This window comes from Hemitrygon akajei, chromosome 1, assembly GCF_048418815.1.
Source record: "Hemitrygon akajei chromosome 1, sHemAka1.3, whole genome shotgun sequence".
Taxonomy (NCBI): Eukaryota; Metazoa; Chordata; class Chondrichthyes; order Myliobatiformes; family Dasyatidae; genus Hemitrygon; species Hemitrygon akajei.
This window is the reverse complement of record NC_133124.1, coordinates 74,002,014-74,029,836: the sequence shown is the minus strand read 5'-3', so window position 1 is coordinate 74,029,836 and position 27,823 is coordinate 74,002,014. Positions and strand designations below refer to the sequence as shown.

Sequence of the window (27,823 nt, the reverse complement as noted above, 5' to 3'; positions counted from 1 at the left end):
CTAAATTGCCAGCTGCAGTCTCTTGGGTATCTATTTGTGCAATCTGAATTGTAGGATCATTTGTTAATTGCTTGTAATGCACTTTGGAATGTGTCAAGGATGGCTAAGGTGCTACAGTAATCCAAATCTCTCTCCTTCCTCTGTAATGCTCTCTAGCCCAGAACTGACAAGCCACTTCCAATTCCAGGGAGACTCTCTGTTCACAGAACAATATCCAATTATAAAAGCACAACCAAGCCTTCAGGGCATGAAGCAAGGCTGCCTATGGTAGTCTTTAATGTTTGAAGAAAGACACATGCTAAACATTAAAGAGAAAATTCTTTTTCTTTTCATTATTTTATCTTGCTCTCAACCAAAGCACCACAGAATCCATCAGAAAAGATGAGTATTTCTACTGTCAGTGAGGCTCTACACAATGGCATTACTGAGTCCACAGCTTAGCAAGCCAGAGATAATAGAATCATGAAAAGATAAGAATTAACAAGGAGGTCGTTTGGCCCATTTGTCCTTGCCGGCAAAAATAAAGTAATAGAGTTCTGCAGCATTGAAAGAGGACAGATCTTCTCAGCAGATCTATCCTAGATCCAATTCATTGATACAGCCATGAAGAAGACGCACCAGCAGCTGTAATTTGATAAGTAACCAAATTTCTATAGTTGTACAGAGTGGAGTGTTCTAACTGGTTGCAACAATCTGGTATGAACGCTTGAGTCCTGCACTGAGACCACAGAACTTAACAACTTAGCCTGTGCAGCACAGTACCAACCTGTTAGCCTACTCCAAGGTCAATCTAACACTTCTCTCCCACATAATCCGTCATTTTTTCTTTCATCCACGTGCCTATCTACTTATTTACAAAATCCTACTGCGGAATAGGCCTCTGACAGTGGCTTGCAGAGTCCTCTGTCCTGGGCCAGTTTTTCAAATTGTCCCCAGGTGTAGCATCTTCTTGGCGTATCCTTCCTCTCCCAGGGATGAGGACTTTGGAGCTTCTGTTGGCGTTTCTGTAGCACTAGGTTTTTACGGGCTGGGGTTGCTAGCCACATGCTCAACCTTCTACTTTCCCAGCTGGGTTAGCGTCCATCCATAGTGGAGTTACATGCCTACCTAAGAGTCTCCTAACTGTCCCTAATGTATCTGCCTCTACTGCAGCCCTGGCAGCATATTGCATGCACTTACCTCTCTCTATGCAAAAAAAAACCTACCTCTTGACACCTCCCTATACTTTCCTCCAATCACCTTAAAATGATGCCCCCTTGTATTAGCTACCTGGGAAAAACGGCGCTAGCTATCCACTCAATCTTATCACAGCTATCTTATCATTTTATAGACTTCTATCAAGTTGCTCTCATTCTCCTTTGCCCCAAGGAGAATAGCCATAGCTCACTCAACCTTTTCTCATGAAATATGTTCTCTAATCTAGGTATCATTCTGGTTAATCTCCTCTGCACCCTTCCTAAAGTTTCCACCTCCTTCCTATAATGAGCTGACCAGAAATGAAGAGAATACTCCAGGCGTGGTCTAACTACAGTTTTTATAAAGTTGCAGCATTACCTTGCAGTTCTTGAACTCAATCCCCAACTAATAAAAGCCACAGGCCATACATCTTCTTAACCACCCGATCACCTTGTGCAATAACTTTGAAAGATTTATGGACATGAATCCCCTGCTCCCTCTATTCCTGTACACTGTTAAGAATCCTGCCAGTAACCCTGGGCAAGCAAATGAAGGAGGGACCCTTCCACTTCTGTATCAGGCACTTCTTGTCCATCTACAGAAGAAAATGCAAGTCCCTTATTAGCCTCAGTATTACTTAAGAATCCAAGGAAACATAGCAATGACAAGTCATCACTGATACCAAGGGATGAGCTGAGAAGAAATAGAATATTAAAAATTCCATCACTCCACAAGTCCGTGACAATTTGCTACTATATTAAAAACTAGGGCAGGGAATCTATTGCATTTTAATTATAGATTTCTAAATGATACTTGCTAAGGCAATTATAAGGCTCTTTCGGCAGTGTCTCTGGGAGAGGGAAGTAACAATTTCCATCATTGTTAGGCCAGCGTTTATCGCCACTCTAAATTGCCCTTGAGTAGATGGGGGCGACCTGCTTTCTTGAAGGGCTGCAGTTCTGCTGGTGAAGGTTCACCCACAGTGCTATTGGGAAGAGAGTTCTAGAATAGTTAAAATGGGAGGCTGTTCAAGGGTCAAAGTATATTTGTTATCAAAGTACAGTATCTATACTGTATGTCACCATATACAACCCTGAGATTCATTTTCTTGTGGGCATTCACAGTAATCACAAGAAACACAATGGAATGAATGGAAGACCACGCCCATTAGAATGGACAAACAACAATATGCCAAAGACAACAGACTATAAATACAAAAAAAGAAAGAAAAAAATAAAATCATAATAGATAGATAGATAGATAAATAAATGCATACATACATACATAAGCAAGCAAGCAATAAATATGAAGAACATGAGTTGAAGAGTTCCTGAAAGTGAGTCCATAGGCAGTGGGAACAGTTGAGTGATGGGGCGATTGAAGTTGAGTGAAGTTATCCCCTCTGGTTCAAGAGCCTGATGGTTGACGGGTAATCCTGATGCTCCTATACCTTCTTCCTGATGGCAGCAGTGGTCTGGATGGTGGAGGTCCTTAATAATGGATGCTGCTTTCCTGCGACAGTGCTCCTGGTAGCTCAGTGCTTTACCTGTAATGGATTGGGCCGTATCCACTACCTTATACTCTTTCACTCTCCAACACACATCTACAGAGGTTTGTCAGAGTTTTACATGATATACCAAATCTTCACTAAGGTAGAGGTTCTGTCGTGCTTTCTTTGTAATTGCATACATGCTGGGTGTGGGACAGATCGTCTGAAATGATAAGACCGAGGAATTTAAAGTTGCTGATCCTCTCCGCCTCTGATCCCCCAATGAGGACTGGCTCTTGGACCTTTGGTTTCCCCCTCCTAAAGCACCTCCTTGGTCTTGGTGACATTGAGTGAGAGGTTGTTGTTGTGGCACCACTCAGCCAGATTTTCAATCTCCCTCCCATATGCTGATTCACCACCACCTTTGATTCGGCCTAGATGACTCCCCACTGTGGTTTCCATTTAACTCTCTTTCTTTTCTCCCTCTCTTGCCCCAAACCTTGCCCTTCCTACTTCTTAATACCCCAGTCTGACTCCACAAAGCCGACTATCACTTTCCCACCTCTTCTGTTTCCTCCCATCTCCCTCCTTCCATATTCACTCACACCCTTTCACACTCTCACCTTTTTCAGCCACCACTCTCCCCTCATTCTCACGTTGTGTTTTGGTTAGCTCCCCCCCCCCCCCTTTGCTCTCACCTCCCTGTCCTTTCCCGGTTCTGCATGAATAGGCACAACCTCTCACTCGATTTCTTCATGTCATCGAGGAGTGGCTGTCTTGCTATCTCATTCTCTGGTTTAGGTGAAGGAGAGCTGTTCAATCTACGGTGGGTTTCCTCCAGTTTCCTCCCACAGTCCAAAGACATACCAGTCGGTGGGTTAATTGTAAATTGTTCCATGATTAAATCCGGGATTTGCTCAGAGTCACGGCTCAAATGGCTGGTAGGGCCTTCTCCATGCTGCATCCCAACAAATAAATAAATCTCTCATTAATAAATAAAATAAAAGTAATAAATAAATAAAGTACAGTGAAAAACTTTGTTTTGTGTGCCAACTGTACAGATCATCTCACCACATCCGTGCATCAAGTTAGTACAAGGGGAAAACGATAACAGAATACAGAATGATGCATTACAGTTACAAAGAGATTGCAGTGAATTTGGTTGGCTAGATGACAGTCAGCATGGACTCGTTGAGCTGGAGAGGCTGTATCCACGCTGTATTGCTCTATGACTCTAATTGGATGTCGTATTGGTGGCGTTTGAGGATCCACACCTAGGCACATACACACAAACTTTCATCTTCCCTGTCCCGTTGGGCAGAAGATGCAAGAGCTTGAGAGCAGGAACTACCAGACTTAAGGACACCTTTTATCCCGCTGTTATGAGATTTTTAGAGTATGACTCTCAGATGAATTCTTGGTCTTCCAATCCATCTCTTTGTGGCCTTTCACTTTGTCTCCTTGCACTGAACGTTCCCTGTAACTGTAACATTATATTCTGCATTCCGGTCTCCTTTTCACTCCTATAATGTGCAATGTGTGGAATGATCTGACTGGATGGCACACAAAGAAAAGCTTTACGCACTGTCTTGGGACATATGACAGTAACAAATCAATACCACTTCCAGTTCCAGTCTCCACAATAACAGTAACTGTGCCATTGCCTATCACCATTCAAGGCTGGATGTGGGATCACTTAGTTCAGTATTTTGCATGCTCTCTGAATATGTTCCTAAGTGAGGGATATGCCAGGTTTGGAGAATGCTGATTGTGGAAATGTTAGGAAATATGACACTGCTGCTGATCACAACCCGCAGCATTTCATAGACACTGGTTCAAAGTAGCTGATCTGTTCTAGTCAAAGATCTGTTCTTTGATGATCTGTTGACTGATCAATTTATTACTTGAATCAGTCTCCTGTTCCAGTTTCTCTCCAATTCCCCCAAACCTTCAGCCCTAAGATGAAAATCTAACTCTTCAGAACAGAAGGACCTTGGGGTCCAAGTCTATATCTCATGACCGTGGCAACACAAGTAGATAGGATGGTAAAGAAAATACATAGCATGCTTTCTTTCCTCGCTGGGAGCATGAAGTACAGATGTCGGTTTACAGTCTGCACTTTGAGTGTTATGTACAGTTTTACATGGATTGAAGAAAAGAGGAGGGCTATGTATGTGGGAAGGTTTAGATTTATCTTAATATATTTGAAAAAGTCCATCAATATCATGGGGCAAATGGTCTATGCTGTGCTGTTCTGTTCTGTGTTCTATAAGAAGGATGTGGGTGCTTTGAAGTGGATGTAAAAGAGGTTTACCATGATGCTGCCTGGATTAGAGGGCACAGAGGAGAGGTAGGACAAACTTGAATTGTTTTGTCTGGAATGGCAGAGGTTGAGGGAAGACCTGAGAGAAATTTATAAAATTATGAGTGACATAGATAGGGGTAGTCTCAGAATCTTTTTCTTGCAATAAATTAGACTAGAGTGTATAGGGTTAGGGTGAGAGGGGGAAAGTTTAAAGGAGACTTGTATGGTATTGGTATTTGTTTATTATTGACATATGTACCAAGATACAGTATAGTGTAAAGCTTGTCTTCCATACTGTTCATACAGATCAAATCATTACACAGTGCATTGAGCTGGAATAGCATAAAACAGTAACAATGAAGAATAAAGTGTAAAAACTACTGGAAAAGTGCCATGCAGTTAAATGGCAAAGTGCAAGAGTCTGATAACAGTGGGATAGAAGCTGTCCTTGAGCCTGGCGTTACATATGTGCTTTCAGACTTCTGTATTTTCAGCCCAATGGGAAAGGGGAGAAGAGAGAATTTCTGGGGTGGGTGGAGTTTTTGATTATGTTGGCTGTTTTACTGAGGCAGCAAGAAGTGTAGTCAGAGTCCACAGAGGGAAGGCTGGCTCCTGTGATGTGCTGAGCTGTGGTTGTGGTGATGTGCAGAGAGTTGCCATACTAAACCATTATGCATCCAGACAGAATCCTTTCTGTAGTGTATCAATAAAAATTGTTAAAAGTCATCAGCATGGCATCACTTTATCGACTTTCAGGAAACTATGGTCTCAGCATTCCTCTATTCATCAGCATTTTGTCCTACCCCAATTGGACTGCTGAAAGTGCATCATCTCATACGTGTTGGGATGGAATTCTACTTGACCATGCTTCACCCAGCATTCAACCTGTCTTTAACCTATTTAAAGATTAGCTTTTATTTGTCACATGTACATCAAAACATCAAATAATACAGAGAAATGCATCATTTGTGTCAACACCCACACAGTCCGAGGATGTGCTAAGGGCAGCCGACAAGTATCGCCAGGCCTCCAGCACCAACAAGGCATGCCCACAACTTAGTAACACTAACAAATACAGTACGTCTTTGAAATATGGGAGGACAGTAGAGCACTCAGTGGGCAGTTAGTGCAGAGCACCCCTTGGCCATTCCCCTCAATAATAAGTGCACTGCTTTGGATATTGTTGGGGGGGAGTGGTGGAATGACCTACTGGGGGGAGCTGCTACAATGGGATCCTTGGCACCGAGTCTGGCGCAGTAACATAGAAGGGAAGTGGGGAGAAGATGAGTACAGTGGTGATAGGTGATTCCATAATTAGACAAACAGAAAGAATATTCTGTGGACTTGAAGGGACACCCGGAGGATACGTTGCACCCAGCTGCCAGGGCCAGAGATGTATCAAATCGGGTCCATGGCATTCTAAAAGGGGCGGTTGAGCAGCCACAAAGCTTGGCACTAGCGACATAGGTAGGAAAAGGTGGGGGGGAGCCCCTGAAGACAGAATTTAGGCAGGCAGGACCTCCAGGGTAGTAATCTCTAGATTGTTACCTGTGCCACGCACCAGTGAGGGTAAGAATAGGATGATTTAGCAGATGAATGAGTAGCTGAGGAGACAGGTTACACCTGAACCCAAGGAGGACCATTATCTTTATGGACAGGTTTGCTAGACCTGTTGGTGAGGGTTTAAACTAACTTGGCAGTGGGATGGAAACCAGGGTGATTGGGCTGAGTTGGTAGACAACTAGATGCAAGGACACTGTCAGGAAGGACAAGCAAACGACAGGGCAAATTTGCAGTCAATAGGTTGAGTTTCAGTGTAACATGGGGAAAAATTTGAAAAGGGTGACAGAAACAGGAATGAAGGTATTACATTTGATTGCCTACAGTATATGGAATAACGTAGATGATCTTGTAGTGCCGTTAGAGATTGGCAACTATGACGTGGTCAACACAGTGTCGTTGCTGATAGAAGATCATAGTTCAAAGGTTAACATCCAAGGATACACAGTGTGTCGAAAGGACAGGCAGGTAAGCAGAGGGGTTGGGGTGCCTCTGTTGGTGAAAAATGAAATTAAATCTTTAGAAAGAAGTGACATAGAAGATGTAGAAGATGCAGAATTCTTGTGGGTAGAATTAAGAAACTGCAAGTGTAAAAAGACCCTGATAGGAGTTATGTACAGGCCTCCAAACAATACCCAGGATGTGAGCCATAAATTACAACAGGAAATAGGGAATGCATGTTAATAGGGCAATGTTGCAATAATCATGGGGATTTCATTATACAGGTAGATAGGGAAAATCAGGTTTATGCTGATTTTGGATTGCTAGAGAGAGATTTTATAGAATGTTTATGAGATGGCTTTTTAAGGCAGCTTGGGCTTGAACTCTCAAGGGGAATGGCCATTCTGGATTGGGTGTTGTGTAATGGACTGGATTTGATTAAGGAGCTTAAGGTAAAGGGACGCTTACCTTAAGTTGATTGGAAGGGGCAATAGCAAGGATGACAGCAGAAGAGCAAGGCTAGAGATTCTGCAAGCAATTCGGAAGGTGCAAGATAGATACATCCCAAAGAACAAGTATCCTAAAGGCAGGAAGATGCAACTGTAGCTGACAAGGGTTGTCAAAAACAGCATAAAAGCAAAAGAGAGGGCATATAATGGAGCAAACATTAGTGGGAAAATAGAGGATTGGAAAGTTTTTTAAAAAAAACAACAGAAGGCCAATAAAAAACCTTAAGGGGGAGAAGATGAAATATGAAGGTAAGCTAGCCAATGAGATCATAGTGGATACTAGCAGTTTTTTTCCAGATATATGAAGAGTAAAATAGAGGTGAGAGTAGATATTAGGCCACTGGAAAATGACACTGGAGAGGTTGCAATGGAAGATAAGGAAATGTCGTACCAACTAAATAAGTATTTTGTATCCATCTTCACTGTGGAAGACACTACTTGTATGTTATAAATACAAGAGTGTCAGGGGGCAGAAGCGAGTGCAATTGCCATTACTAAGGAGAAGGTGCCTGGGAAGCTGGAAGGTCTGAAGATAGATAAGTCACTTAGACCAGATGGACTACATCCCAGGGTACTGAAAGAGGTGGCTGAAGAGATTGTGGAGGCATCAGTAATGATCTTTCAAGAATCACTAGATTCCGGCATGGTTCCAGAGGATTAGAAAATTGTAAATGTCAGTCCACTCTTCAATGGGGGGAGGGGGGGGGGAGGCAAAAGGAAGAAAATTATAGGGCAGTTAGCCTGACCTCAGTGGCTCGAAAGATGCTGGAGTTGATTGTTAAGATTACCTGGAGACACATAATATAGTCCAAAGTCAGCATGATTTCCTGAAGGAAAAACCATGCCTAACAAAAATGCTGGAATTATTTGAGGAAATAACAAGCAGGATACACAAAAGAGAATTGGTGGATGATGTGTACTTGGATTTTTAGAAGGCCTTTGACAAAGTGCTGCACATTAAGGCTGTTTAACAAAATAAGAGCCCATGGTATTACAGAAGGATACTGGCATGGATAGAGGATTGGCTGATTAGCAGGAGGCAGCGAGTGGAAATAAAGGGAGCCTTTTCTGGTTGGCTGACAGAGACTAGTGGTTTTCACAAGCGTCAGTGTAGTTACCACTTCTTTTTACGCCATATGTCAATGATTTAGATGATGGAATTGATGGCTTTGTGGCCAGGTTTGCTGACAATATGAAGATAGGTGAAGGGGCAGGTAGTGATTAGGAAGCAGGGAGGCTGCAGAAGAATGTAGACAGATTAGGTGAACGGGCAGATGGAAAACAATGTCAAGAAGTGTATGGTCATGCACTTTTTTTTAGAAGCAACAGAAATGTATACTATTTTCTAGACAATAGAAAGTTCAAAAATCAGAGGTGCAAAGGGACTTGGGAGTCTCGTGCAAGATTCCCTACAGGTTACTTGCCGGTTGAGTCAGTAGTGAGGAAGCCAAATGCAATGTTAGCATTCGTATTGAGAGAACAAGAATATAAAAGCAAGGATGTAACACTGAGGCTTTATAAAGCACTGGTGAGGCCTCACTTGGAATATTGGGAGCAGTTTTGAGCCCCTTATCTTAGCAAGTATGTGCTGACTTTGGAGAGGGCTCAGAGGAGGACCACGAGAATGATTCCAGGAATGGAAGGTTTATTGTATGAGGAGTATTTGATAGGCTTGTACTCACTGGACTTTAGAAGAATGATGTGGGATCTCATTGAAACCTATTGAATGTTGAAAGGCCTAAATAGAGTGGATGTGGAGAGGATGATTGATACAGCCTAAGACCAGAGGGCACAGCCTCAGAATGGAGGGACATCCTTTTAAAAAGGAGATGAGGAGGCATTTCTTTATCCAGAAGGGGGTGAATATGTGGAATTCATTGTCACAAACAGCTGGGGAGGCCATGCCATTGGGTGTATTTAAGATGGAAGTTGATAGGTTCTTGATTAGACAAGGCATTGAAGGTTATAGGGAGAAGGCAGGAGACAGGGGTTAAGAGGGAAAATGGATCAGCCATGATCAAATGGTGGAGCAGACTTGATGGGCCAAATGGATTAATTCTACTTTCTTTTGTGGTCTTATGGTCATTCAAGGGAAAACCATGTGGTCTTGGGGGGGAATGTTCAAATTCCTTGTAGACAGCAGCAGAATTGAACCCAGGTCATTGGCACTGTAAAGCATTGCACTAGCTACTGCACTACCATGCCAACCCTCAGATAAAAGGTGCTTTTGTGTGTTTCATGTAGCTTTCTGGTCTATACCTTTCTGTGTCATTCAAGCTGTTTTCCCCCCACTCTTAAAACATCCTACCATTTATTTTCCTGCTATATTTGATGTCTCCAAAGGGCAACACCACTCTCTTGTCTGGATTAAACTCTATCTGCCACTTCTCTGTCCATATTTATAACTTGTCCATATTTATAACTAGTCTATATCCTGCTGAAAAGTTTTAGAAAATTCACTTCATATTTTAATCTAACCCATTTGGACATAGCTCAGCAAATCACAGAAACTGCTCTCCTTTCTTGGACTCTGTCTAGATTTCTCGTTGCCTCTGTAAAGCAACCAGCATAATCAAAGAGCCCACCCACCTCTCTCCCCTCACCCATTCGGCAGAAGATACAGAAGTCTGAGAGCACCAAGTACAATTCCCTTGAACTGGCCCATTGTAGGACAGGATGAACTCTTGGCCTCACAATCTATCTCACTGTGATCTTGCAACATTATCATTTACCTGCTCTGCAGTTTTTCAATAGCTTTTATCATTTATTCTGCATTGTTATTCTTTTACTTTATTCTAGCACAATGCACTGTGTAATGACTTGATCTGTATGAATGTTAAGCAACACGAGCTTTTCACTGTATCTCGGTACATGTGACAATAATAAACCAATATCAATGCACCGCATAAACTCGGTGAGCCAAAGGACCTGATTCTGTGCTGTAAGATGCCAGGACTATGTCACTTCTTCCATAATTATCACTACTTAATGAGAAGGTGAAATTGCACTGGAGAGGGTGTAGAGGAGATTTACCAGGATGTTGGTTTCCCAGGGACTGCAAATTGTAGACACAAGCTATTCCACAGATACTTGAAATCTGGAACAAGACACACACATTTCTGGAGGAACTCAGTCAGTCAGGCAGCATCTATGGAGGGAAATGAACCATCAAAATTTATGATACAATTCTAGAATATGTTTCCCTTTAATGGCTTTGATACTCTTTCAAGGAAGGCTTTCTCCCCAGAGGTTGGTGTTACCTGCTATGCTGAGGGTACAGGAGTGTTGTGGTGTGCTCAGTTGCTGTGGGCCAGGGTTGAAGAGTAGAGGTCTGCCAAGGTATTCAGGTGGGATGGAGTTTCTGAGTAGGTTGTGCTGGGGCTGGCTGGGTGAGATGAGGTAAGCGGGGATTGGATGAAGGATTTTGGCGACACGGCTAATGCAACACTCTTACAGTGCTGCAGCCCAGTTTCAGTTCCGCTGCAATCTGCAAGAGGTTTGTACATTCTCCCCGTGTCCTACAGATGTACCACTTTCCTCCTGCATTCCAACGACGTGCATTAGTAAGTTAATTGATCACGAGTATAATTGGGCAGCAGAGCATCATTATCCTGGAAGGGCCTGCTACCAAACTTTGTCACTAAATACAAAATAATTAAAAAGAAACATTAACTATTCATTTCTATTCACAGATGCTACCTAACCCAATGAATTACTCTGGCATTCTGTGTGTATTGTACCAGAGTTCCAGCATATGCATTCTCTTAGACTTATTTGTGTCAGCATGCTTAGACATTGCGAGATATTTGGGGGAGGTGAGCTAGGGTAAACTGGGTCAGTCGGGTGTCTTGGGAGGAGGATGAGGAGTAGGTTGGTTGCCCCGGAGTGGGTCACATCAAATTAGATGGGGAGAGCTGAGATGGGATAGTGTGGGAATGGGCTGCTAATGCAGACATGGGACTGGTGTGTTGTAGTGGGAAGGGTTGATGTGGAACAATGTTGGGGTGTGGTGGTTGACTGAGGTGGATCAGGTTTTCTAGGGTGGAACATGCAGGGATGGAATACACGGCTGAGGGTGGGGCAGTGTTGGGATGGAATGTGACGGATAGCAAAGGCAAAGAATGCTATGGGTCAAATTTGAGCAAGTAGGATTAGCTCAGGAAGTCACTATGGCCAGCCTGGGCATGTTGAGCCAATGGTCTATTTACATGCTGTATAACTCTACAACTCCATGTTGGGATGGGATATGGTGGACTGGGGTGAGTTGAGACATGTTGGAGTGGGATGACTGATCTGGGGTGGGGTGGGGTATGTTGGAGTGGGGTGGGTGGTTTGGGCTCAGTGGACTCTGGTGAGGTGGGGTATGTTGGAATGGGATGTCTGGTTTGGGCTGGGTGGACTGGGGTGGGGTGGGTTGGGGTGGGTTATGTTGGAGTGGGATGTCTGGTTTGGGTTGGGTGGACTGGGGTGGGGTGGGGGTATGTTGGAGTGGGATGTCTGGTTTGGGCTGGGTGGACTGGGGTGGGGTGGGTTATGTTGGAGTGGGATGTCTGGTTTGGGCTGGGTGGACTGGGGTGGGGTGGGTTATGTTGGAGTGGGATGTCTGGTTTGGGTTGGGTGGACTGGGGTGGGGTGGGGGTATGTTGGAGTGGGATGTCTGGTTTGGGCTGGGTGGACTGGGGTGGGGTGGGTTATGTTGGAGTGGGATGTCTGGTTTGGGCTGGGTGGACTGGGGTGGGGTGGGGGTATGTTGGAGTGGGATGTCTGGTTTGGGCTGGGTGGACTGGGGTGGGGTGGGGGTATGTTGGAGTGGGATGTCTGGTTTGGGCTGGGTGGGGTGGGATGGGGTGGGTTATGTTGGAGTGGGATGTCTGGTTTGGGCTGGGTGGACTGGGGTGGGGTGGGTTATGTTGGAGTGGGATGTCTGGTTTGGGTTGGGTGGACTGGGGTGGGGTGGGGGTATGTTGGAATGGGATGTCTGGTTTGGGCTGGGTGGACTGGGGTGGGGTGGGTTATGTTGGAGTGGGATGTCTGGTTTGGGTTGGGTGGACTGGGGTGGGGTGGGGGTATGTTGGAATGGGATGTCTGGTTTGGGCTGGGTGGACTGGGGTGGGGTGGGTTGGGGTGGGGGTGGGTTATGTTGGAGTGGGATGTCTGGTTTGGGTTGGGTGGACTGGGGTGGGGTGGGGGTATGTTGGAGTGGGATGTCTGGTTTGGGCTGGGTGGGGTGGGATGGGGTGGGTTATGTTGGAGTGGGATGTCTGGTTTGGGCTGGGTGGACTGGGGTGGGGTGGGTTGGGGTGGGTTATGTTGGAGTGGGATGTCTGGTTTGGGCTGGGTGGACTGGGGTGGGGTGGGTTGGGGTGGGTTATGTTGGAGTGGGATGTCTGGTTTGGGCTGGGTGGACTGGGGTGGGGTGGGGGTATGTTGGAGTGGGATGTCTGGTTTGGGCTGGGTGGAACTTGTTAGAATGTTTAATTCCCCTCTGTCTCTCTTCCCATTGAGTGAGACAGTAGTAACATCCCCTTTCTCTGCCAGCAGCTCCCTTCTTTCCTTTGGTCTTCAACTCAAAACTTGTTTCTGTTCTAACTGCATGATGCTGCCTGACATACAAAGCATTTCATTTCCTGCTTTGTGTCACTGAGAGTCATACAGCAGAGAAACAGGCCCTTCAGCCCAGCTGGTCTGTACTGACCGAGATACCCATCTAAGTTAATTCCATTTGACTGCATTAAAGGCTCAGGTCACTCTAAACCTTTCTTATCTAGGTACCTATCCAAGTATCTTTAATGTTGTTGATGTGCCCACTTCTGGAAGCTCTTTCCAAAGACACACCACCCTCGTTGTGAAAAAGACTGTGTCCCTTTTAAATCTGTCTCCTCTTATCTTAAGCCTCTAGTTCTTGATTCACAAAAGACTGTGTGCATTTTCTCTATCTGTGCCCCTCATCATTTTATCACCACTATGCGGTATATGGGGTAAATGTAGGTGTCAGTATCTGCAGGGTCTTGCCTTTGGGTGAGGAGTAACCATGCTCCCTGACCAGTCTTCCAGCACAGACAAGAGTTATGCATAAACTACAGTTTTCACATATTAATGGGATGGTTAAAATTGATTAAGAAGGTATATGTTGTATTGGCCTTCATTAGTCAAGAGAATGAATTCAAGAGCCATGAGGTAATGTTGAAGCTCTATAAAACTCTGGTTAGACCACACTTGGAGAATTGTGTTCATTTCTGGTCGTCTCGTTATAGGAAGGAGAAGCTTTAGAGAAGATAGAGAGATTACCAGGATGCTGTCTGGATCAGAGAGCATGTCTTATGAGGAAAGGTTGGGTGAGCTGGGGCTTTTCTCTTTGGCGTGTAGGAGGATGAGGGGTGACTTGATACAGGTGTATAAGATGATAAGAGGCATAAATAGAGTGGACAACCAGAGCTTTTGTCCCAGGGCAGCAATGGCTAATGCAAGAGGATGTTTCCTATGTTGGGAGAATCTAAGACAAGAGGACACAGCCTAAGAGTAGAAGGGTGTCCTTTTAGAACGCAGATGAGGATGAATTTCTTTAGCCAGAGAGTGGTAAATCAGTGGAATTCTTTGCCACAGGCGGCTGTGGAAGCCAAGTCAGTATATATATTTAAGGCAGAGGTTGATAAGATTCTTGATTGGTAAGGGCATGAAGGGATATGGGGGGAAGACAGGAGACTGGGGCTGAGAGGAAAATTGGATAGCCATGATGAAATGGTGGAGCCAACATGATGGGTCAAATGGCCTAATTCTGCTCCTATATCTTCTGGTCTAAGAGGATATGATATTAAGGTGATTCAAGAAAGGTATGGGGGATTGAGAGATGTGTTTTACAGAGAGTGGTAAGTGCATGGATTGCACTGCCAGGAGTGGTGGTAGAGGCAGGTATGTTATGGACATTCAGACGACTCTTAAGCAGGCACATGGATGATAGAAAGATGGAGGGCTATGTGGGACAGAAGTTTGGAGTAGGTTAAAAGGCCAGCACAACATTGTGGGTCTAAGGGCCTGTACTGTGCGGTATGTTTAATGTTTACAGAGTTTGGGACAGTGGAGACCTGGAACAGCCCTATTGTACAATAAAGATGAAATTTTGATTTTCCAATCTACCTGATCATGACCCTTACACCTTATTTGTCTGTCTGCACTGCACTTTCTCTACAATTGTAACACTATATTCTGAATTGTTGTTTTCCCTTTATACTAACTCAGTGTAATTATGTATGGAATTATCTGTCTGGATGAAATGCAAACAAAACATTTTACATGTATCAGGGTACATCTACCTATTAATGTGCTCTCGAGAGGGAAATTGAAATGTGGCCCATGGGGTGGATGGGGTTCGGGTGAGTCACAAGAGTTTTCAAAGGGAAACACACCTGGACAGAGTAGACATGGAGAGGATATGAGGGCTCAGCCTCAGAATAAAGGGCCTTTCCTTTAGAATGGAGATTAGAAGCAATTTCTTCATTCAGAGGGTGCTGAACCTGTGGAAATTGTTGTCACAGTGGATGTTGGAAACCACTTGGTGTATTTAAGACAGAAGTCAATGGATTCATAATTAGTAAGGGGATTATGATGCAGACTTGATATAGATATGGAGGGAATCGTAGGGCTGAATGGCCTAATTCTGGTCCTATGTCTTAATATTACTTATGGTCTAGCTAAGGGTTACAGAGAAAAGGTAAGGTAAAGTGGTTGAATGGCTGAGCAGAATTGATGGGCCGAATGGCTTGTATCTAATGGCTTTATGGACTGCACGAAAGGACAGATGAACTTTGTGGACAGGAATAGACCTTGGGGGCCATCTGGCCTCCTTCACCACTGGAAATGCTTTGTAAATATATTGATTGGTTTCTTTCTCCAAGCACTTTCACAACTTCATTTTATTTCTGGCTGGAAATGTTGCTCAGCCAGAATATGGACTTGGTCTGTCATTCCTCACCCCAACCCCAACCCTGCCACCAGCAGTGTGAAGCTTCGTGCCCCAGCAATGGTCTCAGAAACTTCACTGGGCCAGAAGCAAAGCTGCCAGGCATGAGATCTGATAGCTCTGACAAGAAAAGACTCCAGAAGTCTACATTTCTTTAACTCTGCCCTGGGCTATGTTCTTTATTTACTGCACAAGAGCAACATTCTTCCCTCCCCTCCCCTCCCCTCCCCTCCCCATCCCACCGAAGCTCGACTCGACACTGAGGCACTGCTCCACGTACCAGTTTCAGTGGACCTGATGGGAAAAGGCAGCTGGAGCAGGTGGTGGGCAAATCTGAGTTTTACACAGTTACCCTATATGCAAACCAGTTGCAAAATATAACTGAAATACTGTCAGGCAAATGCTCTGCTGTTCCTTCCCTGGGATGAGCCAGTGTTCTCGGGTATTTGGGAAGGATAACTGCCAACAGTAAGTGGCCATTCATCACTGCTGGATGGGGGGTAACTGGGGAGAGGATTTTAACCCTTCCCTCACCTCATGGGGTCAGAGAGTAATACAGCAGATATGGCTATCCCCAATTGCCCACATTCAGTCCATTTCCCTCCAAGCCTTGCCCCTCCCAGTGTTTTTTTAAAGGTACCTGTCTCAACCACTTCCTCTTACAGCTGGTTCCATATATTCACCACCCTCTGCCCCTCAGGTCTGTTCCAAATCTTTCCCCTCTCACCCTAAACTTAAGGCCACCAGTTTTGGACCCCCGTCCTAAGGTAAAGAGTCTTGCTGCCCATCTTATCCACACCTTTCACCATTTAAACATGGTGAGGTCGCCCCTCACTCTCCAATTAATAAAGACCAACCTCTCCCTGTAATTCATGCCCTCTAGTCCGGACATCCTCATAATTCTTCTCTGCACTCTTCCGCATTCTTCACCTCCTTCTCCCCTCTATCTCTTTCCTCATCTATCCCTCCAACAATAGACCTTTTTTTGGCGATCGTTTTCCCCATAGCATCAACTCTCTACCCCTTTACTTCCTTTCTTCCTTCTCTCCTCCCAACCTCCCTCGCTCCCTCTCTTCAACCCCCCCATTTCTCTCACACCCTCATTCCTCTCTCATTTCACCATCCACCCACCCCTCCCCTTTCCCTCTCTCTTCTGGCAAAGAAACACTCGATCCATTTGTAGAGAAATCGCCCGCAGTAACCATCACATCAAAACTAATCATAGCGATTAAAATCAGCTTTCTGTACAGAGAGAGGGAGGGAGAGTAATGAGCAAGTTGGAACTGACGAGAGGGAGACTGTTGCAAACAAAGGAAAATAATGCAAGGACTAAAATTACACAATGTGATGGCAAAATAAAAATTGAAACAAAATCTCGCACGGACGGGACAAAAGCAAGGCGGAAATCCCGTACAGCACCTGGAAAACAGTTAATTAAATTTAACTTTTCTTTGCAGATTGGGTGAGACGCGAGGGGAAGCAATGAGCTAATTGTGTCTTTATCCTTGCCTTGGGGGGTTTCAATGCCCTGAAGCAACTCTTTCTCTCTCTCTCCCTCTCTCTCTCGCCTACCTTAAGCTTGCCGCTGGAAGACGGGTCGGTGCATTCTCTCCCGTGTATCGCAGCGAGCGGAGCGGAGAGAAGGCCGACCATCCGCCCGACTTTCAATGCTTCAGGTAAGAGGGGGTGTGTGTGTGTGCGCGGGAGAGGGGCAGCTCAGACCTCTCTGTCTCTCTGTCTGTCTCTGTATGTGTGTGTGTGTGTTTTGATTTGTGTGTTCCTGGCACTTTAGGGACGCGGCGCGCTTTACGCATGTGCCAAGCAGTTGGATGTGAGCTGTAGAGAGACGGATACACAAACACACACATCACACACACACAGATGCACACTCAAACACACAACACTCCCACGCACACGTCACATTACACGCGCACACCACACATTGACATACACACACTTGCACACCACACACGTCGCATATTCACACACATCACACACAAAACACACTCACAATAGACACAAACGTACATATTCACCCAGGCAAACTCACACAATCATACGTACAGTATATACACACACGCAAACACACACATAATCACACACTTGCACGCACTCACATGCAAACACACACATAATCACACGCGCGCGCACACATAATCACACATACATACAATCTCACATTTACACTGTCACATACACACATGTATACACTCGCACACACATACAGCACACACGCCAAACACCTTATTCCACCCCGTCCGACATTTCTGTCTCTTACGCACACACAAGCCTCCCGCAGAGAATCACGAAGCGGGCTCCCGCAGTTGATCCCTGATCAACAAGCTAGGGGGACTGACCGCACTCACCCACCCTAGAGCCTTAGATGTTCGACCCTCGCAGCAGGACGACCACCGGACATCAGCCGTTCTCCCGCTCTCTTCCCCCTCCTTCTTCGAGTCCTCACTCCCTCCTTCCCTCTCCCCTCCCAACCCTGTACGCCTTCTCTCTCTCTCTCTCTCTCTCTCTCTCTCTCTCTCTCTCTCTCTCTCTCTCTCTCTCGCTCTCTCTCTCTCTCTCTCTCTCTCGCTCTCTCGCTCTCTCGCTCTCTCGCTCTCTCGCTCTCTCGCTCTCTCGCTCTCTCGCTCTCTCTCTCTCTCTCTCCGATCCTCTCCCCTCTTCCCGTCTCTGTTGGGCGTCCCTGTCACTGACCCTGGACGGGACAACCTAGCCCAACTGAACCCAGCCTGCCTTTTCTCCATGTTCCATTTCAAACTGCCCTGAATTCTGTGCGATGTAAAGGGGCCATTGTGAACCAACTTATCGCCCGCGGGGGATTAATTGTTAACAGGAGGTAGCTCTACAGCATGTCAATACCCATACACTGAATAACCTCTTTGTATTTACCATATCGTCTGAACCTTGTGCCTCTGTGTTTATCCAGCGCAGAGCGGTTTGTAAAGCTGGTTACAAGCGAAATAATCCCATATAATGGCTCTCAGCCGTTTCCCCACGGATCCCGGTGTGTGCTTTGGGCATTGCTTGAGCTAAGGTGCCTTTGGCGCGGCTCAGTATTAGCCAGTGCAGCTTCGCAGCCGCTCGGCCCACTGTACCTGTGCTGCCTTTTGACAAGGAGCCGCGCCAAAGCTCTTTATCAAAGACGCAGCACCGGAAACCACAAAGTTCCTGGATGGGTTGTTATGCGCTGGGAGGGTCAGTAATTCTGCTGGGAGACGGATCGCGGGAGGGGTTCAATCGATAGAATCCTATTGTCACCTTCAGTTATAGTCATGGGGTTCCACAGCATGGACACAAGCCATTCGGCCCAAACAAGTGTTACCTGAGCAAGTCTCATTTTCCCACGTTTGGCCCATACCGATGGCTGTCAATGTATCAGTCCGAGTACCTTTTTAAACATTGTAATTGTACCCGGCTCCGCCACTTTCTCCATCAGCTGGTTCATATACAGTACCCATCACCCTCTGTACAAAATACTTGCCGCTCAGGTCCCCTTTCAATCGTTCTCCCTCTCACCTTAAACTTATGCCCTATAGCTGAAGAGAAAAAAAACTGTGACCATTTACCTTCTCTATGCCCCTTGTGATTTTTACACACACACACACACATATATATATATATATATACACACACACACATTCTACCTATTTCCCCTTAAATATCAGCGTGGTCATCTCGGGAGGCAAAACGGTAGTGAGGTCATGGACTGCATCTGGATTACAGAAGAGGAAATGTTTGCTGCCTTGAGGTAAATTGTTGTGTACTTCATCTGTTGACGTTGTGTATTTGGATTTTCAGAAGGCCTTTGACAAGGTGCCACACACGAGGCTGCTATGAGCCCATGGTATTGCAGGAAAGATTCTTGTATGGATAAAGCAGTGGCTGATTGGTAGGAGGGAAAGGTGGGAAAAAAGGGAACCTTTTCTGGCCGGCTGCCAGTGACTAGTGGCGTTGCACAGGGTTCCGTGTTGGGACCGATTCTATTTACGTTATATGTCAATGACTTGGATGATGGATTTGATGGCTTTGTTGCAAAGTTTCCAGATGATATGAAGATAGGTTTCGGAGGGGGGCAGGTAGTTTTGAGCAAGTAGAGAAGCTACTGAAGGACTTAAGACAGAAATGGCAGATGGATTACAGTGCCAGAAAGTGTATGGTCATGCATATCAGTAGAAGAAATGAAAAGATTGATTATATTCTAAATGGAGAGAAAATACAAAAAACTGAGGTGCAAAGGAACTTGGGAGTCTGTGTGCAGGATTCCCTAAAGGTTAATTTGCAGGTTCAGGCGGTGGTGAGGAAGGCAAATGCAATGTTAGCATTCGTTTCAAGAGGACTAGAATACAAAAGCAAGGATGTAATATTGAAAATTTATAAAGCACTTGTGAGGCCACACTTGGAAAATTGTGGGCAGGTTTAGGCCCCTTATTTTGGAAAAGATGTGCTGAAATTGGAGAGGGTTCAAAGGAGGTTCATGAAGATTATTTCAGGCTTGTCATATGTAGAGCGTCTGATGGCTCTAGGCTTGTATTCACTAAACTTCAGGAGAATGAGGGGTGACCTCATTGAAACCTATCAAATGGTGAAAGGCCTTCATAGAGTGGATGTGGAGAGGATGTTTCCTTTGGTGGGAGAGTCTAAGACCAGATGACACAGCCTCAGAATAGAGGGGTGTCCTTTTAGAATGGAGATGAGGAGGAATTTCTTTAGCCAGAGAGTGATGAGTCTGTGGAATTCATTGCCACAGGCTGCTGTGGAGACCAAGTCTATATGTATATTTGAGGCAGTGGTTGATAGATTCTTGATTGGTCAGGACATGAAGAGATATGGGGAGAAGGCAGGAGATTTGGACTGAGAGGAAAATTGGATCAGCCATGGAGGAAGGGGAGGAGGGAAGAGAAGAGAGTGGTATTGATAGGGGATTCTATAGTCAGGGGGGCGGATAGGAGATTTTGTGGGAGTCTCGGATGGTATGTTGCTTCCCTGGTGCCGGGGTCCGAGACATCTCAGATCGGGTGCAGGTTATTCTCGAGAGGGAGGGCACAAATCCAGATGTTGTGGTCCATGTAGGGACCAATGACATGGGTAGGATGAGTGAGGGGGTCCTGCGTAGGGAATTCAGGGAGTTAGGTGCGAAGCTGAAGAGCAGGACCTCCAGGGTAACAATCTCAGGATTGCTAACTGTGCCACGTGCGAGTGAGGCAAGGAACAGAAAGATTATAAAGATTAATACGTGGCTGAGAGGATGGTGCAGGAGGGAGGGCTTCAGGTTTGTAGATAATTGGGCTTTGTTCCAGGGAGGGTGGAATCTGTTCCGAAGGGACGGTTTACACCTGAACTGGAGCGGTACTAACATTCTTGCAGGGAAGTTTGCTAGTGCTTCTTGGGGGGGGGGTTTAAACTAAATTTGCAGGGGGCGGGGATCCAGAATGTGAGAGAGGAAAGCGAGAGGAAGAATAAAGGACAGGTGGGGACTACACAGTTCCGGAATATTAAGTGTGTAGTAGAGAAAGGTGAGGCGGAACAAGTGATAAGGAGGACACATGTACAGAGGGATGGTCTGACGGAACATGGACTTAAATGTGTTGAAAGAATAAGTAAATTTAGGAAGGACAACAAAATTCTAGGGGTGTATAGCCCGATGGGAGTTCGGGGAGCTGGGTTAAGCACAATAGGCAGCGATTCAAACAGAGAGAGGAGAAATGGGCTAAAAATTCTATATCTGAATGCACGAAGTGTCAGAAATAAGGCAGATGAGCTTGAAGCCCAGGTGCGAATGGGTAACTATGATGTTGTTGGGATAACGGAGACATGGCTGCAGGGAGATCAGACCTGGGAAATGAATGTACAAGGGTATACGTGCTATCGTAGGGACAGAAATGTGGGCAGAGGGGGTGGGGTGGCCCTGTTGGTGAGGAATGAGATTCAGTCCTTTGCAAGGGGGGCATAGGGTCAGGAGAAGTAGAGTCTGTGTGGATAGAACTGAGGAACAGTAAGGGCAAAAGGACCAAATGGGTGTTGTCTACAGGCCACCAAACAGTAGCATGGATATTGGGTGCAAGTTGAATAGGGAGTTAACATTGGCATGTGGCAAAGGTAATGTCGCAGTAGTTATGGGGGATTTCAACATGCAGGTGAACTGGGAGAATCAGGTTGGTGCTGGACCACAGGATAGGGAGTTTGTAGAGTGCCTACGGGATGATACTTGGCTCCCTCCATGGGCAGATACTTGGCAGATGACGTTTAATGTGAATAAGTGTGAGCTTATCCACTTTGGGAGTAAGAACAGGAAGGCAGATTATTATCTGAACAGTGTAAAGTTAGGTAAGGGAGAAATACAAAGAGATCTAGGAGTCCTTGTTCATCAGTCTCTGAAGGCGAATGAGCAAGTGCAGCAGGCAGTGAAGAAGGCTAATGGAATGTTGGCCTTTATTACAAAGGGAAATGAGTACAAGAGCAAGGAAATCCTCTTGCATTTGTACAGAGCCCTGGTGATACCACACCTGGACTATTGTGTACAGTTTTGGTCTCCAGGGTTAAGGAAGGACATCCTGGCTGTAGAGGAAGTGCAGCGTAGATTCACGAGGTTAATTCCTGGGATGTCCGGACTGTCTTAAGCAGAGAGGTTAGAGAGACTGGGCTTGTACACGCTGGAATTAAGGAGATTGAGAGGGGATCTGATTGAAACATATAAGATTATTAAGGGATTGGACAAGATCGAGGCAGGAAATATGTTCCAGATGCTGGGAGAGTCCAGTACCAGAGGGCATGGTTTGAGAATAAGGGGTAGGTCATTTAGGACAGAGTTAAGGAAAAACTTCTTCTCCCAGAGAGTTGTGGGGGTCTGGAATGCACTGCCTCGGAAGGTAGTGGAGGCCAATTCTCTGGATGCTTTCAAGAAGGAGCTAGATAGGTATCTTATGGATAGGGGAATCAAGGGATATGGGGACAAGGCAAGAACTGGGTATTGATAGTAGTTGATCAGCCATGATCTCAAAATGGCTGTGCAGGCTTGAAGGGCCGAATGGTCTGCTTCTGCACCTATTGTCTATTGTCTATGAGATGGTGGAACAGAATCGTTGGACCAAATGGCCTAATTCTGCTCCTCTATCTCATGGTCTTAAGGTGTTAAATTAGGGTGGTTAAGTCCCTAGGGCCTAACAAGGTGTCCCCTCAGACTTGTGGAAGACTAGTACAGAAATTGCAAGGACCGTGGCAGACGTAGTTAAAACCTCCTTAGTAACAGATGAGGTGCCAAAGGACTGGACTGGAGGATAGCTAATGTTGTTCTGCTGTTCAAGAGAGGTTCAAACAGTAAGACGGGAAATTGCAGGCTGGTGAGCTTGTCGTTAGTAATGAGTAAATTATTGAAGATACTTTAAGGGACAGGATATAAATGAATTTAGATAGGCAAGGCCTGATTACGGACAGTCAACATTGCTTTGTGCATGGTAGGTCATGTCTAACCAATTTCATAGATATCTTTGAGGAGGTAACCAGGAAGGTTGATGAAGGAAAGTCAGTGGATGTTGTTTACATAGACTTCAGCAAGGCCTTTGACAAAGTCCTGCACAGAAGGTTGGTCCAGAAGGTTCAGTTGCTTGACATTCAGGGTGAAATAGTGAATTGGATTCAACATCGGCTAAGCGGGGAAGCCAGAGAGTGATGGTAGATGGTTGCCTCCTTGGAGACCTGTGAATAGTGGAGTGCCACCGCCACAGGAATCAGTGCTGGGTTCATTGTTGTTTTGTCATATATATTAATGAACTGGATCAGCAAATTTGCAGATGACCTAGTGGATGGCGAGGAAGGTTATCGAAGCTTGAAGCAGGATCAGAATAATCTGGAAAATGGCGGATGACATTTAGTACCGACAAGTTTGAGGTTTGCATTTTGGGAAGGTGATGCAAGTGTGAGATGAAGTGCTAGTAGAAGTGTTGGATGCAGGCTCAATTGCAACATTTAAGAGAAGTTTGAATAAATACATGGATGGGAGGGTATAACAAACTCTGGTCAGGTGCGGGTCGATAGGACTAGGCAGAGTAACAGTTCAACTTGGTCTAGATGGGCTGAAGAGCCTGTTTCTGTGCTGTAGTGCTCTGTGGCTCTATGATTCTAGGCTGTCATGATTTTTTACAGCGAACCTCTATGATGTCACCCATCAGTCTCCAATGCTCCAGGACAAAGTAAGCCCCAGACCATCCAGCCTCTCCTTATAACACAATCCCTCAGTCCTGGCAACATCCTTGTGAATGTCTTCTGCACCATCCTTTTTAAATGTTGTAATTGTACCCACTTCTACCTATAACCTTCCTATAGCTTGGTGACAAGAACCGCACACAATACTCCAAGTGCAGCTTCAACAATACCTGGTTCAGCTGTAAACAAGATGCCCTAACTCTTGTACTCAATGCCCTGACTGATCATATAGTAATTTCACTGTATTCTAATGAGTGTCATCAAAAGCACATAGACCAATGAGAAAGAGCACTTAGTAAAAGTAGAGTGAGAGCGAGGCGAAAGTAGATGTCTTTTGCAGGAAGAACATGCGTATGTACTTTTGACTTATATTACATTATGGATAATATATCAATCATTTGTAGGGGTGTCCATAAGTCATGTGTTTGTAGCCCAAGGATATGAGTGAAACAGAGCATGTTATGTTACGGCTACCTGAATTCCTCGGTAGCACCTTTGACATAACACATTGCAAATCAGTTATCAAACACAACTTGGTCTAAAGCAGCAAAATGAAATAATAGCCACACACAAAATGCTGGAGGAACTCTGCAGATCGGGCAGTTGACATTTTAGGCCGAGACTCTTCCTCTAGCAGCACAATCCATGTACTGACCACCTTCTGGGTTCTTATCAAACCTCTTCTCTCTCAACTTGAACTTTTGCTTCCTAGTTCTTGATTCCCTAACCTTGGGTAAAGACTGTGTGCCTTTCTCCTCATGATTTTATACACGTCTATAAGATTCTTCATTCCTATTTTCCAGTGCTTCAGTGAATAAAGCCCTTCACTGCTCCACTTCTCTCCACAACTCAGTCTCCCATGTCCTGCGACATCCTCCATAAATCTAAAGCCATATGTGACACATAGTCTGTGATAATAAATCAGATTTCCAGCACTGACAGAACCTCTTGTGTTGATAATAATTCTGATTCTGAGTATTGGAGGCAGTCACCTGGGGTTTCATGTCCATACCAGGTCTTTGAAGTTAACCTTCTACCCCACTGTAATAAGACTACGTTAATACATTTATATCCCTAATATGATAAGACAGACTCTTTACCTCACAATCTACCATGTTATGATCTCGCACCCTATCATTTACCTGCACTGCACCTTCTCTGTATGAACAGTATGCAAGACAAGCTTTTCACTGTATCTCTGTACACGTGACATTAATAAACCAACCTAACCAAACCAAACATTACAATCACTCAGTGTCTCTATAGTGCCTCAGTGTCTATATCCACCCAGTTCCCCTTGGGAAAACATCACTTTTAAATCTGCTTCTGCTATCACTATTGAAGTATACAAATATCCTTGATTCACCTCTGGTTTTTTTGCAAGTTGCTTGTAGATAAGTTTCAGGTAAATCTGCGACTTTTTTGTCAACAAGGACCTAGGTCACCGTTGGGATGACAAGGGGAGCTGAGACTATTTGAGAAAGGGTGCCAAGCTAACTGAGGTTTTCTTGCACTGTGTGAACTCGGAGTCATTACCAATACGGGTTGAGTACACCTTAACCGAAATGCTTGGGGCCGGAAGTATTTCAGATTTCGGACATTTTTCAGATTTTGAATATATACTAAGATAGCTTGGTATTGCCATCATTTCAGACATTCAGAGTCATTTCAGACTCTGAATTTCTGTGTGACCGCTAATCAGTCTTTGTCTTACACTTGTTCATCACACATATGTATTGATGCAGACATAGATTTTCATCAATGAATTTCTCTGCTGCTTCTTGATTAGCAGATACATTATCACCACAAATCTTTAAAAATTTAATACTGTGCCTTTTCTTAAATTTCTGCAAGCAACCGGCTGAATATTCACAATTATCTTCAATTTTCAGTTTGTCATGAAAGATCTTTGCTTATTTCATGATCAACAAACTATGCTGACAAATCCACTCTTTCAATACATGATTGAGATTTTCATTTTTTGCTTTATGCAGTGTCTTTATATTTTTCAGTAAGTTCTGTTCATTACATACAGTATGTGAAGTCACGTCTGATAACTGCTTGTGATGCACAGAGACCTGGGCATTGCCTGGGAACCTTACAAATGACTTGTGGAATTTTCCATTTGTGATGTCATGACCACTTTCAAAATTTTTGGATTTTGGAGGTTTTTGGATTTTGGATAAGGGGTACCGAACATGTAATCAGTTCACACACAACTGCCAAGCATCGCCCTTTTAATACAGCTCTCTGGTTAATTTACTATCTGCTTCCAGCAGTATCTGTAGCTGGTGAAGTAACACTTTGATGTGGTTTTGCACCATGAACAATTAATAGTTTAATAAGTCTGTTTAGTTAAGGTTGGGTTTATTGTCATATGCACAATTAATGTAGACACACGTGCAATGGAGAAGGCTGCTCACTGTGGCATCAGATAAGCAGCATTCATAAGAACATAAATTATGCACAATTTTACAAGGAAACACAATTAGAACAAAAAATTGTCAATTTTAATGCATAGTGGTCATAGTAATGCTAAACCGTGGTGATTAGTGTCTGCACCACTCAAGTGTTCTTCAGTTTTATTGAAGAAAATGCATCTGCCTTTGTGCCTTTACTGTAGCACTGATTTCTAAACCAAGGAATCTCTACAAAGCATTTGGACCCATTAATAATAAAAGATCAATATTCCCCTTTAGCACTGCTGAAACCATGTTCTTCATTTTTAGAGAATCAATTATTTTATTGCTTCCCTTTTCTCCCAACGCTGTTGGAGGAATGCTTTCCATTTCTTAACCTGTTACTTAATACCTTCATCAACCCAAGCAGTTCCTATGCTGTAAAAGTGAAGGACATCAGTTTAGCTGCCACCTCTAAATAGATGGGTCCCATGAGATTGAAGAATGACAGTTTTAGAAAAAAAATGATCCAGATATTTTGCATTAAATTTTCTAAACTAAATGAGAACATCAAAGTTATGTGTCCAAAATACAAAGGGAGCGCACACAGGAGAGGATCGTTAACAGTGCTGATGAACGGTGGGGCATTGGACGTTGGCTGTTTAAAAGTACTCGCACAGGTTCATGGGGTAGTAAAGAAAATGCATGGCATGCTTGCCTTGATTAGTTAGAACAATGAACCGGGAAAATTATGTTACAGCCTTAGAAAATTCTGCGTAGGCCACATTTAGAGTAACACTTTTGTTTCTGGTTGCCTCATTTTGGAAGGATGTGGAGACTTGGAAAAGGTGCAGAAGAGATTTACAGGATGCTATCTGGTTTGAAGGACATGTACTATGGGGAGAAATTGGACAAACTGGGGTTGATTTCTCTGGAGCAATGGAGACTGAAGGGAGATTTGATAGAAGATTATAAAATTATGTGAGGATAGACAGACAACCAGAATATTTTTCCCAGCTTGAAATGTCTAATACTATAGGTAAGGTGAGAGGGGGAGAATACAAAGGAGGTACATGAGGCAAGTTTCCTTTTACACAGTGGTGGAATGCACTATTAGGGATGGTGGTAGAGGTAGATAGCACAGGAGATTTAAGGACTCTTAAAGAGACACATGAATATGTTGAGAAGGGAGGAATATGGTCAATGAAAAGGAAGAGGGGTAAAATTTATTAGGTGTCGGTCTAATTAGATTAGCACAGCATAATAGACCAAAACGACTGTCCTGTGCTTACTGTTGTGCATTCTATAACAAATATAAAAGTAAATAAATTGTTCTATTTGTATCCAATAAATCTATTTTAATTTTTGGAAATAGCTATTTAATAATAGCTATCTGTGCTCCTCATGATTTTATGCACCTCAATAAGATCACCCCTCATTTTCATGCGTTCCAAGGAATAAAGTCCACACCTGTCCAAACTCTTCCTTTAACATGAGTCCTGGCAACATTCTTGTAAATCTCCTCTGCATTCTTTCAGTCCACATGAAGGGTCATGCCCTCTAACATCGACTGTTCATTTCCCTACCTGGCTCGCTGAGTTCCTCCAGAAGCTTTGTTTTGTGCTCCGTACTCCAACATTTGCAGTCAGTCCATTCTGTCTCCAGAATGGATTGTTAGCTGGCTAAAGGACAGGCAGCAGGGAGTGAGAGTGGAGGGTGGTTGTTTATAGTGGATGTCTGATGGTGTTCCATACCAGTAGAGTTCAAAGTGTA

The 27,823-nt window shown here is 44.5% G+C and overlaps 1 protein-coding gene and 1 long non-coding RNA gene across 3 annotated transcripts in view; one reads left to right on the top strand and one right to left on the bottom strand.

Moving 5' to 3' along the window:
• Positions 1–305: 305 nt before the first annotated feature.
• Positions 306–17,500, bottom strand: LOC140727908 (uncharacterized). The gene is made up of 4 exons (XR_012098963.1): positions 17,010–17,500; positions 10,514–10,628; positions 3,364–3,623; positions 306–2,888 (listed from the first exon to the last, which is right to left on the bottom strand). It is a non-coding gene; the product is annotated as an uncharacterized lncRNA (long non-coding RNA).
• The window catches only part of kctd1 (potassium channel tetramerization domain containing 1), a 137,443-nt gene continuing 126,520 nt past the window's right edge, over positions 16,901–27,823 (top strand). For both annotated transcript variants that reach the window (XM_073045805.1, XM_073045815.1), the window contains exon 1: positions 16,901–17,113. The gene's annotated coding sequence lies outside the window, so the exon portion shown is untranslated. The remainder of the gene's footprint in view (positions 17,114–27,823) is intronic.